The 12990-nt window shown below is 41.5% G+C and overlaps 1 protein-coding gene across 1 annotated transcript in view; it reads left to right on the top strand.

The window, feature by feature from the left end:
* The window catches only part of LOC124804650 (eye-specific diacylglycerol kinase), an 879337-nt gene that overhangs the window by 790420 nt on the left and 75927 nt on the right, over positions 1–12990 (top strand). The window lies entirely within an intron of this gene.

The raw sequence follows: 12990 nt of genomic DNA, 5'->3' as shown, positions 1-12990 counted from the left end.
TAATCTCTCTGATTTTATATTCGTGATCTCCTCGGGAGGTATAAGTAGGGGGAAGCAATATATTCGATACCTCATCCAGAAACGCACCCTCTCGAAACCTGGCGAGCAAGCTACACCGCGATGCAGAGCGCCTCTGTTGCAGAGTCTGCCACTTGAGTTTGCTAAACATCTCCGTAACGCTATCACGGTTACCAAATAACCCTGTGACGAAACGCGCCGCTCTTCTTTGGATCTTCTCTATCTCCTCCGTCAACCCAATCTGGTACGGATCCCACACTGATGAGCAATACTCAAGTATAGGTCAAACGAGTGTTTTGTAAGCCACCTCCTTTGTTGCTGGGCTACATTTTCTAAGGACTCTCCCAATGAATCTCAACCTGGTACCCGCCTTACCAACAATTAATTTTATATAATCATTCCACTTCAAATCGTTCCGCACGCATACTCCCAGATATTTTATAGAAGTAACTGCTACCAGTGTTTGTTCCGCTATCATATAATCATACAATAAAGGATCGTTCTTTCTATGTATTCGCAATACATTACATTTGCCTATGTTAAGGGTCAGTTGCCACTCCCTGCACCAAGTGCCTATCCGCTGCAGATCTTCCTGCATTTCGCTACAATTTTCTAATGCTGCAACTTCTCTGTTTACTACAGCATCATCCGCGAAAAGCCGCATGCAACTTCCGACACTATCTACTTGGTCATTTATATATATTGTGAAAAGCAATGGTCCCATAACACTCCCCTGTGGCACGCCAAAGGTTACTTTAATGTCTGTAAACGTCTCTCCATTGATAACAACATGCTGTGTTCTGTTTGCTAAAAACTCTTGAATCCAGCCACACAGCTGGTCTCATATTCCGTAGGCTCTTACTTTGTTTATCAGGCGACAGTGCGGAACTGTATCGAACGCCTTCCGGAAGTCAAGGAAAATAGCATCTACCTGGGAGCCTGTATCTAATATTTTCTGGGTCTCATGAACAAATAAAGCGAGTTGGGTCTCACACGATCGCTGTTTCCGGAATCCATGTTGATTCCTACATAGTAGATTCTGGGTTTCCAAAAACGACATGATACTCGAGCAAAAAACATGTTCTAAAATTCTACAACAGATCGACGTCAGAGATATAGGTCTATAATTTTGCACTGCGCTTGACGACCCTTCTTGAAGACTGGGACTACCTGTGCTCTTTTCCAATCATTTGGAGCCTTCCGTTCCTCTAGAGACTTGCGGTACACAGCTGTTAGAAGGGGGGGGGGGGCAAGTTCTTTCGCGTACTCTGTGTAGAATCGAATTGGTATCCCGTCAGGTCCAGTGGACTTTCCTCTGTTGAGTGATTCCAGTTGCTTTTCTGTTCCTTGGACACTTATTTCGATGTCAGCCATTTTTTCGTTTGTGCGAGGATTTAGAGAAGGAACTGCAGTGCGGTCTTCCTCTGTGAAACACCTTTGGAACAAGGTGTTTAGTATTTTAGCTTTACGCATGTCATCCTCTGTTTCAATGCCATCATCATCCCGGAGTGTCTGGATATGCTGTTTCGAGCCACTTACTGATTTAACATAACCGGATGTATGCAAACGCTACAGTACCCACATCCTGCAAAGACCTCACTTAGTGAACACTTACCCCTATGCAGAGATGGTAGTAGACCTTTGGTGTTGGCCATGGTGTGGGTGTGGAGGGCTTCACCCTATATATAGGGCCACTTGGTCATCCAACTAGCAGAAGGAGAATGACGCTGAGGACCCAAAAATTACCGTGGACGTTACTTAAAACACTACGAGTGATGTGAACCCACAGAGATCAGTGCAGGCAAGACAGACAGCACTGCAACATTGTTACACCAGAATCATCAACATGTGTGACTCGGTGGGAGGCGAGCCAACCTACATCTACATCTGCATCTACATCTACATCCATACTCCGCTATCCACCATACGGTGCATGACGGAGGGTACCTCATACCACAACTAGCATCTTCTCTCCCTGTTCCACTCCCAAACAGAACGAGGGAAAAATGACTGCATATATGCCTCTGTACGAGCCCTAATCTCTCTTATCTTATCTTTGTGGTCTTTCCGCGAAATGTAAGTTGGCGGCAGTAAAATTGTACTGCAGTCAGCCTCAAATGCTGGTTCTCTAAATTTCCTCAGTAGCGATTAACGAAAAGAACGCCTCCTTTCCTCTAGAGACTCCCACCCGAGTTCCTGAAGCATTTCCGTAACACTCGCGTGATGATCGAACCTACCAGTAACAAATCTAGCAGCGCGCCTCTGAATTGCTTCTATGTTCTCCCTCAATCCGACCTGGTAGGGATCCAAAACGCTCGGGCAGTACTCAAGAATAGGTCGTATTAGTGTTTTAGAAGCGGTCTGCTTTACAGATGAACCACATCTTCCCAAAATTCTACGAATGAACCGAAGACGACTATCCGCCTTCCCCACAACTGCCATTACATGCTTGTCCCACTTCATATCGCTCTGCAGTGTTACGCTCAAATATTTAATCGATGTGACTGTGTCAAGCGCGACACTACTAATGGAGTATTCAAACATTACGGGATTCTTTTTCCCATTCATCTGCATTAGTCTACACCTGCACCTGCAGTATACCACAGGACACTGGGGGCTGTTGACCATGCACACCTAATTGAGCCACATGCCAATCATTAGAAAGGAAGTCTCTAGCCGCCGCCATAAGTTAATACGATTCCACGATTTAGGCTATGTGAGCTAAAAAAGGGTCAAACAAGGTCAATCTCTAGTCTGAACCTTTGGATCAGGAGCTAACCAGAGAATCACATTTCCTGAATTAGCGAGTCTGTGTAAGAAGTAGCATATTTGGGACACTCGAAATGACACCTACACCAGAGGCCTTGCAAATCAGTGATTCAGGCTGCGTGCAGCTGCCCAGGAAACCTGTGATGTTGGTTAAACTGCAACCATGCAACCACCACATGGGTTTGATGGCTGAAATACTGTGAAAGCTACATCAAAGAGAAGCTTCTTGGGCTCAGTGAAAGGCTTCAAACATTGGACAACTTCATATAAACCCATGCTGCTGGATAACAACAAGCCAAAATAATCAGCCTAATTGACACTGCAGCAGCAGCTGGCGCTGGTAATTCTCCCACCTTTCTGTAGAATCATCGGAACTGGCAGATGATGGTGGGGCAGCGAAGAAAACTGCCCAGTGATAATGTGACCCCCAACCAGCGAGGGCATGGTGCAAAGCAAGTCCACTTTTTGGGTTATCAGTTATGTGCTCCTGTTGCTACTTCTGCTGCTGCTCCTTCTGTAGGCACAACTGTTCCTGCCTCTGCTAGCATTGCAGAGAGGCTGGTTTCATGGTAGGCCAAAGTGAGCACTATAAAAATAGGGAAAGAGTAAAAAAGAGGGAAGTCAAGTATAAGAACGTCGTTTGTTGCCACTTTAGTATTTGCAGAAGACACAACAACGTTAGTACTAAGTACAGGCCAACAGTGGTTCAGTAGCATTCTCAGAACAGAACCCCATGAGAGGAGTGAACTTACCATGTGAACTGATCTGTGGGAAGCAGAGCATCTGAACCCACATAAATGCGTGTACGGCAGTATAGTCATCTTACAGCTGGACCCGTGCCAGCTCATCTGCCTATATAGTGATGTCTGCTGGTGGGGATACTAAAATTTGCTTTTGTATATATGCCAGCAGTATTCTCTGGGAACAAGATTATATAGGTAATGCTTTGTTGGATACCAAGAAACGGTCTGTTCCATGAGAAAATTAACTTGTGTTAAAAGGTGCTGTGAACAGTTCTGAAGTGAAAACATTGAAGAAGCATATGCTCATTTATCAGCTGTTCTAAGGTAAAGTTTTTGGAAACTGTCAGCAATAGGAACAATGCAGTTCATAGGTTAGTATATATAAATCTGCTTACACAATCCTCTCTCTGTCCCCTCCACCATCCCCTCTATGCAAATCACCAACAGTGCTGTGGATGTCATAGTTTCTGTAGGTAGTAAGTCGTATGGGTACTAAGCTGAAATTTATTCCATTGTACCAGAGGTATGTTTTACATGTCACTTCATACTGCCATCCTCACTTCTGGGGTTAAATGATATCAGGATTGTCACCAGTCAGCCTAGTGGCATTTCTCATTGTTCACAATTTCAAATACCTTTAGCTCACAAACCACTGAGAGCAGGCCTTGTAATTTTTTGAAGTATTTCCTTGTTCATTTGGTGGATTATATGATGTAAGTTGTTTTATGTTTTGTATTTTTTAACTACATTACACCAAATATTGATGGTAGGCAATGAAACTCTCGTAACTCTATCTGAGTGTGGAAAACTCGTTATTTCATTAACCAGTAACTTTATTACCAAAAAGAGGTTTGAAAATGCACAGAATTTGCTAATGTGTCAATAACTACACCTCTACCACACAGTTACATGTGCAGGAACGTTATCTGTATCACATCATATATTTTTTAGAAACTGTTTTTGCTTCTCCTGTAAAATTTAACAAAACGGAGTTACGAGGTTTTCATTGCCTACCATCGATATGTATTTCAGTCAGTCACTTGATAATGACTACACAGCCAAAAGTGCGCAGTAGTGAATATAAAATAAATTGATACTTCAATCCAACGATTGATAAGATAACGTTCTTCAGAAAATATTTTCTTTTTATTACCCTTCAATGAATGTCTGTTTCCTCTTGAGAAAGCCTGTATAGCACAGATTCTTCATGCCACAAGACTTGCTCAGTGATATGCGGCAACTGACAGGTAGATACAGGGATACTGCAGTGGAAACATTATGGAAAGAGGGTAGTACAAGGTGAGAGAGGGTGGGGGGGGGGAGGGGGGGGAGAGAGAGAGAGAGAGAGAGAGAGATTGGATTATTTATCTCCAATGGAAATTCTTTCATTGGGATGAAGGTTTATAAACAGTCTGTGTCTCCTAAAGATATGTGTAGTTGGATTGAAATTTGGCTGCACTTCTCTTGAAGGTGATCCATATTAAGGACATCTCATAGCTGCAATCACAGAAGAAAACATTGAGAAAGTGCAAGAGGAAATTAATGATTGAAGTTGTATGAACTACATGGTGCCATAGGAATTTTAAAATAAAAGAGAACCATACATCTTGTATGAAGAATTGCCTGTAAGGTAGCTTTGTGCAAGATGGATACCACATTTGATGAAAGACAACCAGTAGCAAGTTCTAAAATCAGTTTCTCAGCCAACTGTGAATCATTTTTAAAGTAATTCAGTTTGTTGTGTGGACTGCTTTGGTACTGTGGATAAGAAATCAAACAGCAACTGAAGCAGTATGTAGAAGCTGTTGGCACTGTACAAAATAAAAGTGAAATACATTTCATCTGCTGGAAAGGTTATAACCAGTGTTTTCTCAAACACAAAAGGGGTTTTCCTCTTGATTGCCTTTAAGAATGTAGAATATCCCTTGTAAACATGATGCAAGTTATTTTGGTCGAGATAAATATGTAAATGTTAGAAGGATGCATCTGCCCACATTAGAGCTTTGGCAGTGAAAAATTGAGGGACTTCAAACATGGACTGGTGCATTTATTCTGTTCACCATATCTGGCACTATTTGACTTCCACCTATTCCCATATATAAATAAATTTGTTATTTGAGAAGTATTTTAAATACACTGTACGTGTCGTAGCAGTTATGAATGAGTACTTCGCAGAACTTCCTGAATCACATTTAGATTATGCAATTTATTCATTGGGATAACACTGCACCAACTGCAGTGACCTAAAAACCTGTCTTTCGCTGCCAGGTAGAGGAAACAAACTAATATCTCAGGGAGCTTACTGGAATGGAAGAGATAGTTATGACAGTAGTAAAAGTAAAATGGAGATGGCTGGAACATGTAGCCAGACAAATGGATGGTGTATTAGCCAAGGCTGTTCTTTGCACTAAGTCCAATGGATAAGTAAAGGTTGAGATGACCACCTAAAGAAAAGTGGGTAGATGACATCAGAAAACTTGTATATGGCTGAAAATCATAATATGTGGAAAGTCTGGAAGAGGCATTTATGGTGCTGTGGATGTCAAATGGTTGATGGAGATAAAACCTATACATGGTGAAAAATGTAAATATATGAAAACAAAGGTAAGTATAACAGATTGTATCATTATGTTGAAGGATTTACATGTATTCAAGATGTCTTGCTTTCCCACTGGATTTCCAACAAATGACTCCGGTAATCTCAGTTCCTTCATGATAAATTGTGAGTAGTTAATGCTAGTAGAAAGTATTAGCATCTGAGGAATCTGAATCCTGTCTGTTGAAGTGCCCTACTGAATTTACAAGTAGATTCCCACCACCACGTTACAGTTTGTCTTTCTTCTGATTTGAAAATATAGCATTTTCTCCTATCTCTGTGTTCTCTTTCGATAGCTCTTGAAAAATTTTTTCCTATTTTTTTTGTGGATGACAAATACCGTATCTGGAAACCAGAAAATATCTAAATTATTTTCTTCCCTGTGCCATCATGGCATGCCCTTTTTGTAAACTGTGTTGTTCCACCTTTGTTGTACAAAGACTGATCTTCCACTAAAGAGTAAGTGATAAAAAATAGTAGTCATTCATCTAATTGCCATGATGATTGACAAATTGTCACTTAAATTAAGGGATTGACAAATTACCACTTAAATTAAGGGATAAATAGAGCCACTGTTGTGAAATATATAACAGTGTCATGAAGAGTGTATTGAAATAGTTGATGAAGGTGTTTACTGAACACTATCTCCACACCTTGACACAAAAACACTATGTATGGCACAGACTCATTAAATTGAGCACTTGTGAACTGATGTAATGCAGTTAAATCCAGTAACATAATTTCTTTGTTTAAGATCAAGACAGCTGTGACTGGAACAGACAAGCAAAAAAGAAATATGGAAAATTGCAATTATTGAATAGGAAATGTTCAGCTGTTGAGATTAGAGGAAGCCTTAACAGATGGGAGAATTTTTGGGTATCTTATTTTCTTCCCTCCTTATGATACTGTCTCTTGTCATCTGCATTACTGCCATTCAGCTTTTTATGTCTCACCCTGTATTCTCTCATTTTTTTGTTTTTCATGATACTTCTTCTTCTGATTTTTTGTTCTCATTCCATTTTCTTTTTTTATTGCAGAATCAATTTTACCAATGAAAATAATCAGTTTTTGAAAACATAATGTAACTGGATAGATTGGATTGGTCTATCATAGTGGTAGATCCCTTCTACTATTGTACTACGGTGTCACTGAGGTATTTGACTGACAAGAGTATGTAAATGAAGGTCTATTCCAGCTGTCTGACACCTCGGCATACATCATCTGCCATCAAGATCCCATCCCTGTGATTGAAACTGACCTACAGTCCATTCTTAAAACCTGAGGCCACTTAGAAGGACCAACAACTCAATCCATACAATTTCTTACCTCACCCAAATGACACCCCCCCCCCCCCCCCCCCCCACCTTTTACCTTCTTTATAAGATCCTCAAACCCGGTCATCCTGGCCATCCCATAGTTGGTGCCTTAGTTGATCAACACGTGCAGCTCTCTTCCCTCCTATATTAAAGATACCAATTATTTTCCAGATCGTCTGAAATCCTTGCCTGCTCCACTCCTACCACCAAAACTGCTTGTCACCATTGATGCCAACTCCCTCTGTACCAACTTTCCCAATATATACATGGTCTGTCTGCTGCTGAACATTTCCTCAGTCAGCACACACCTGATTCCAAACCTATGATATCCTTCGTGCTCACACAATCAACTGTTACTTACCAATGACTACTTCACCTTTGAGGGGCAAACGTACAAACAGATCAGGGGTACAGCCATGGGAACCAGGATGACTTCTTGATGTGCCAACCTTTTCATTGGTCGCTTGGAGGGGGGCTTTTCTGGGATCCATAAGCCTTCAGTTGACAGTTTGCCTTAGATACATTGATGACATCTTGACCATATGGACTCATGGTGAGGCTAACCTGTTACAGTTCCTGGAATCTCTAAATGCATTATCCCAATTAAATTTCACATAGTCCTGTTCTGAATCCCAAGCCACTTTTGTGGATGTTGATATCATCCTCACCGAAGGCCAGCTAAGCACTTCCATCCCCATTAAATCTACTGACAAACAATACTACTTACATTTTGACAGTTGCCATTCTGGCCATGTTAAACTTCCCTCCCTTACAACCTTGGCATTTGAGGCAAACATATTTGTTGAGATGCAGACTCTTACAGCAATACACGATCATTATCACCTCAGCCTTCAGGGTACATAATTATCCCACCAGCCTATATCAAAAGCAGATTTCCTGGGCCATCACAGCCAATCCTGGTACTGGTGATACCTCCAGAAAACAACTTAAGAGCACACCACTTGTCACCCAGTATTATACTGGTCTTGACAGTATTAATCTAGCTACTTCAACAAGGCCATGGCTTCCTAAAAATCAAGCCTTGAAATGAGGTCCATTCTGTCTGAAATTTTACCCACCACACCTAAAATAGCTTTTTGCTGCCCTCACAATCTCTGCAATATTCGTGTCAAATCCTATGCTCTCTACCCTATGGCGTCCTTGCTGAAAGACGTGCCCTATACACATTCCTGCCACCACCTATACCGGTCCTGTAACTGGCACAACATACACTATCAAAAGGAGAGCCACCTGTGAAACGGCATGTCATGTACCAGCTGTTATGTTCAGCCTTTTACATCGGCATGATTACCACCAAGTTATCAGTTAGGATTGAATGGTCATAGGCATAGGGTATATACTGGCAACACACACTGCACAACATGACAGTCATGACCTTGGTGCCTGTTTCATCACATGTGCAATCTGGATTCTTCCCTCCACACATCAGTTTCTCAGAACTCTGCAGGTGGGAACTGGTGCTACAACATTTTCAAGGTTCTTTCCACCCATCTGACCTTAATTTACATTAATTTCTTTGGTTTCAGCATTTCTTCTCAGTAATTATTCCTGTCTGCACGCTGTTTTAGTTTTCTACATCTTTCATCTTCTGACCTGTCTATATTTTGCTGTCCTCCTCCCACCTCTATCTCAGACAATGAAATTAGCTTTTCGCTCTTATTAACATGTGCATGATGTTTTAGTAGTAATGTCTGTCCTGCGTATCACCCATTCTTCCACCTTAAAGCTCTCAGGTCTTCAAATCTCGCCTGGTGCAGTCCCCAAAATCAGTCTTTCCTTCTCATCCTGTGCGGTAAATCTCCCCTGACCTCATGTTCTAGGTGACTTTTCCAAATTCTGCCCCTTTTTCTAAACCTCATCAGTCCTTTTCCTTCATCCCTCTTCCTTCCCCCTCAACCCTTCTGCCAGGAGGAGGAGCCACTGGCTCTGGAAGCTTGCATATGTAATACCTTTTATATGTAGGTTTACCCGTCGCCGCTTGGCGAGTAGATTTTTTATCCATTGAATTACATTATGTTTTCAGAATAAATTGCACAGTATTTTTATCCACCAAAAGTCCTGTACAGAATTTCTATATTTCACTTTGCTAATAGTTGTAACTATCAGTCACATGTTAGATGGTGCTTGCATTAAAATGAGACCACGATCATCAGAGTGGTACAGTTATTATGTAAAATTTCAACAATACTATGATCAGAAGATCACATAAAATGGCTTCAAATAAAAATATGGTAAGGAAAGTTCTGGTGGAACAAAAGTACTTCAGGAGTAAAGAAGACTACCTACTGAATAACAGGAACATTGGGAATTATTCTAACCTTCAGAAGAAATCTTTTAAAAAGGTAGAGGATAAATACATTGTGCTGGCTGGAAACACTATGTTGGAAGTGCAGTTTGACAGGTGGAGGAGTTGGGGATGTGTAATAAGGGGCTCAGAGGGAGGCATCAGGTGTGCAGGATAGGAACACAGGAGGGAGGGGGTGGCAGGTGCACTGGCTGGATATGCGACACACAGGCCCTGGAGCCATTGAGTTACGTGGTGCGCTTTATGAAGATGACATGGAGGTGTGGATTGGGAAGGGATGACAGGACAGATGAAGGGGAAACTGTTTGGTTGAGGGCATGGGTGCATTGGGTTAGCAGGGATTGAGGCCATGATGATTATGGGAGAGAAGGGTGTGTTACAAATTACACCTTTGTAGTTAAGAAAAGCTGATGCTAAATGGAAGAACTCGGATGCACGGATTGTGATGCAGCCATTGAATTCTAGCATACTGTTCTCAACAGTGTGCCACTGAGTGGTCAGCTCTTTTCTTCCCAACACTTTGACGTGGCCATTTATTTTGGTGCAGAGCTGGTTGGTGGTCATGCTCACATAAAACACTGTGGAGAAATTTCAGCAGAGCTGGCATATGATGTGGCTGCATTCATAGATGGTCCTGCCTCTGACGGAATAGGATAAGCCTATGAATGGGCTGGAGTAGGATGTGTTGGATAGGTGGATCAAACAGGTCTCGCATCAGGATCTTCCTCTCATCTATGATTCTTGTGGCAAGGGTGGTATTGGGAGTGGCATAGGGCTCATATCCCTCACAGTGTGGTTTGTACAGTGTGTGTGTGTGTGTGTGTGTGTGTGTGTGTGTGTGTGTGGGGGGGGGGGGGGGGGGGGGGGGGGTGATCACAAGCATGCACATAACTATTAATACTCTAGCTCATTACAGTATTTCTTCTCAAAGCTAGCATAATTTTAATTCTTTTCAGTGTGCCTGTTGATGACTCAAAAAGTTTGTGTCGGTCCGTGAATAGTCTCCTTTACTCCAGAAGTATTCATAAGTTGTTACAGATATATACCATCATAGTACAAGGAAGGTATGTCACCAGAAGTGTGTCATCTATTGTGATAAAGATTGCTCATTAAAGATGTACATGAAATTTATAAGTTGTGGCAAAATGGGGAAAAAATACAAAAGAGTAAGTGTGGTGGACAAAAAAAAAAAAAAAAAAAATGTCTTTCATATGACATATAACAGCTGTGGAGAACATTGTTATTGTGACTGCATTGTTCTGTTCAGAACTCATTGTTCACTTAGCTGAGTGTGGCTCTGATTTTGACCTTCATTGTTGCCCTTTGCTCAAACAGTATGTTTTCTATGTTTGAATGTTATGTGCTGCTTCTCAGTCCCTCTAGATCTGTTTTCTACTGTATTTCTGCTTAAAGTGATTTTTCTTTAGTTAGTCTCCATCATTTTTCCCAGTCTTTCGCATCTTCCTTCTTGTGTTTTAATCCCTCAAGGAAGACTCTTTAGTTTTGTAGTTATGTAGTTTGATTTATGTTATTTCAGTAATTCATTAGTTGCTAACTATCAAAGTGAATGCCTTTTTTTTGTTCAGTATTGATTATTGCAATACTGACTCATGTTTTGTGTTTGAAAATTTTAGGAAGCTATTACCTTCATTGAAAGCAGTGTGCTTAAATTTAAAATACTTTTTAGGCATTTGTGTGAAAACAGTTGATGAGAGGAGACTAGATGTGAGTTGTACATAAATAAGGAAAATGCAACCAATCATCTATAGCGGATTGAAGCATGGAGACAGAAAACGTTACATAAAACAGCATTCGCACACTAGCTTTCGAGCACTAGCCCTTTTTCTGGGTAAAGTACACACATTCACATTGATACCCAAATACACCCTACCATGGCCAGGACAAAACTAATTATTGATACTTGAGTATTGAAAGCAGTTACCTGAGTGATGGAGATGGAGAGAGTTTAGGGAAGGTTGCAAGAAGGTGCTAGGCGGAAAGAGGCAGATCTTGGGACCAGTGACTCCATAGCTGCACAACAATAAGAAGAGAGCTGTAGGAAGAGGGAGAGGTTTAGGGCAGGGTGATTGTGAGAGTGCAGGATATCTCAGAATATCTGGCATTTTTGCAATCCCCCTGGCCTAAACCCCCACTAGCATATTCCCACTGTCTCACTTTACCTTTCCCTTCTGTCTTTACCACTCCATCTCCATCCAGGTCGTGCTCTGCCTCCTCCCACCAATCTTCCGCCCCCTACCATGTGGACATTGCTCCCCCCCCTCCTCCCTCTCTCCTTCTCTTTTAAACTCCTCTCCTTTCTCTCTCACCTCCCTCTTCCTTGTCATCTTCACCTTACTCTTTTTCCCCTCCTTAGCCCCCCCCCCCCCCCCCCCCACCTCCTTCTTCCTACCTCTTGTTTTGCTCTGCCCCCTGTACTCTTCTCATCTTAATGTGTCCCTGCAGTCATCTGTCCAAAGACTTGCCTTTACCCTGCTACCTCCTCCATGCATCCATCACTATCCCCGCCCCATTTCCATCAGTGCAGGCAATTACTTTCAATAATCAGTACTGCTGTGGCCGCCGAAGTGTGCTTTTTGGGTGTCTGTGCGGTTGTGTGTGGGTGAATATATTTACTTTTGCTAAAAACAGGGATAGTTCTTGAAAGCTACTGGGAATGCTGTTTTCTGTTACATGATTCTGTGCTCCATGCAGAGATCCACTGTAGACGAATGGTTGTCTTTCCTTATTTTACGTATTGCTCCATGCAGGAATTTCCATTATGGTTATAATCGTGGATTGACTATTCACATCATTTTTCTGTGGAACAAAAATAAGGAAGATTTGAAACTTTAATGAAATTTAGAACCTTTCTTTTCAAACAGTGGAAACACCAGGTTGGAATATCAACAATACAAGGGAAAGGTAGATTGCAATTTACCATAAAGATGACCCTTTAAGTTGGAGACAGTCACAATTAAAAGACATTACACATTAGCTTTCAGTCGCAGCTGTGTGTGTGAAGTGTGCTTATTTGTGAGGATCTATGTGTGCATGTGCTCCTTTTTGTTTTTCTGATGAAGGCTGTGGCCAAAAGCTAATGTGTAAGTGTCTTGTAATATGTTATCTTTACAGGATGTAGCAATCTATCTTTTCCTTACATTGTTGAAATTTTGTTTTTGTCGCTTTAGAAAAAGTAAATAATTGGATGCAGCTGAGCATTAC

Source organism: Schistocerca piceifrons, chromosome 7 (genome assembly GCF_021461385.2).
Source record: "Schistocerca piceifrons isolate TAMUIC-IGC-003096 chromosome 7, iqSchPice1.1, whole genome shotgun sequence".
In the NCBI taxonomy this organism is placed as follows: Eukaryota; Metazoa; Arthropoda; class Insecta; order Orthoptera; family Acrididae; genus Schistocerca; species Schistocerca piceifrons.
The sequence above is the reverse complement of the archived record's forward strand: the minus strand, read 5'-3'. Positions and strand labels throughout refer to the sequence as shown.